This window comes from Cynoglossus semilaevis, chromosome 20, assembly GCF_000523025.1.
Source record: "Cynoglossus semilaevis isolate Cse_v1.0 chromosome 20, Cse_v1.0, whole genome shotgun sequence".
Taxonomy (NCBI): domain Eukaryota; kingdom Metazoa; phylum Chordata; class Actinopteri; order Pleuronectiformes; family Cynoglossidae; genus Cynoglossus; species Cynoglossus semilaevis.
Window position 1 is genome coordinate 14231377 of NC_024326.1, and position 1805 is coordinate 14233181.

The window sequence follows — 1805 nt, forward strand, 5'->3', positions numbered from 1 at the left end:
CGAGCATTTTCACGCACGAGTGCGGGGACGATGTGACCGGCTGATTTGTTTTTATTGGGTTTTGGACACCGCCGCCGCCAACGCCCCGCGGCACAGAGCAGTAAAAACTAATCAGGACTTGGCCACAACTGCTACGCTAGTTAGCAAGTTCACTTCACTGAGAGCTTTAGCTCTCGCAAGGGACGCTGGGAGAGGAGGGGCGGGGCTTTAGCTGAGTCCAGTTCCACCAGGAGTGTAACCGTCACCGACGTCAATATATACATATTCATATCAATATATTCACAGCAGCCTCTGTGTTTTGGCGTCAAGGAATGAAAAAAATAAAATTAAAAATTAAAAAACATATATATAAAAAAAAGTAGGGAGAAAAGAAAAAGAAAAATGAAGTCGAGGGAAGAAGAACATTAAGAAAATGTTTCCCATTTGTTAGCTGTGTTTATCACAGCGGTGTAGAAGAACAGGAGGAGGACAAAGATAAGGAGAAGGTCCAACTCTGGGCCGCAATCACTTCTGACTGACAACTGTGGGACAAACACCATCTCTGTCTTCCTCTCTCTCTCCCCCCCTCACCCTCACCCCCACCCTCACCCCGTCTCCTCAGACTTGAACATTTCCTGATCCCAGTGAGAACTGAATCTGAGCTCCGCTGCAGGGAGAACCAATTTGAACTGTGGAAAAAGAATATTTTATAAATCTATATTTAGAGAAAAAAAATCAACATTTTGAAGGCAGCGCTGTTCAACATAACAAGATACAACAGCAAAAAATCAACAAGAATCCACAGCTTTCCCTCTGATCGTTCAGACTTTGTGTGGGAGGAGTGAAAAAAATGTAGGAGAGAATAGAAAAAAAAAAGATCGACCGTATGTGGCCCATTTGTTTTGTTTTGGACAGTTTTCCTACAGTTGTAAAGTCGCAAACAGAAAAGACGATTTCCTGCTGTTGTCGCAGGTCGTAGTTAACGCTAGTTAACGTAGAGTAGAAGCTGGTGAAGACAGCGTGACGATACTGTGTCAGGAAAATATCGATTTAACGAAATATATACGCGATTCGTCGTAATATATCGTACCGATGTTGATTTTAAATAAAAAACGTGTCCATTTAAAAAACAGAAAAATAAACACCTGAAGAAGAAATATATAAAATCACCTAAAACACGGATGTCAAACTCGAGGTCCGCGGACCAGAAGCCGACCGTATGTGGCCCAGCAGAGTTTAACGGACTCCTGTTTAGTTGAAGACAACGCTGATGTACAGGCAGGAATTGAAGAAAGACACTCAAAGATCTTCAACAGATTTGACTAGGGATTTTTTTGTTTTCACTGCCATCTGCTGCCACCTAGTGGAAGATAATTTAATTGGTGAAAAATTTTTTTTGGGACCAATTAATCGGCTGCCTGTCACACAAACAAAGCAGTAATTAAATTAAATATTATTTTGGGACCAATTAATCGGGATTTGATACGGCACACCTTGTGATCTCTTACGACACACTCGTGGGCCACGCCACAGTGGTTGAGAATCACGGGTATAGCGAGTCTGTGCTAATGTTAGCTGGACGAAGACAGACCCAAAGGTGTGAACCTGCCATGACATCAGGATTTCGTCCAATGATATCTGTGAATTCTGCGGCGGCGACATCGTCACGTTAAAGACGTCTGCGTCCCTCGTCACGGAAATCTGTAAAATTCTGCGGCGGCGACATCGTCATGTTAAAGACGTCTGCGTCCCTCGTCACGGCCGCCACGTCGTGCGTCCGCCGTTCGTCTTCCCCCTGTCCCTGTTCCACTCCCTCCCCCCTCCTT

General features: G+C 44.3%; 1 protein-coding gene across 1 annotated transcript in view; it reads right to left on the bottom strand.

Moving 5' to 3' along the window:
- cadm3 (cell adhesion molecule 3) overlaps positions 1-1805 on the bottom strand; it is a 103656-nt gene that overhangs the window by 4514 nt on the left and 97337 nt on the right. The window lies entirely within an intron of this gene.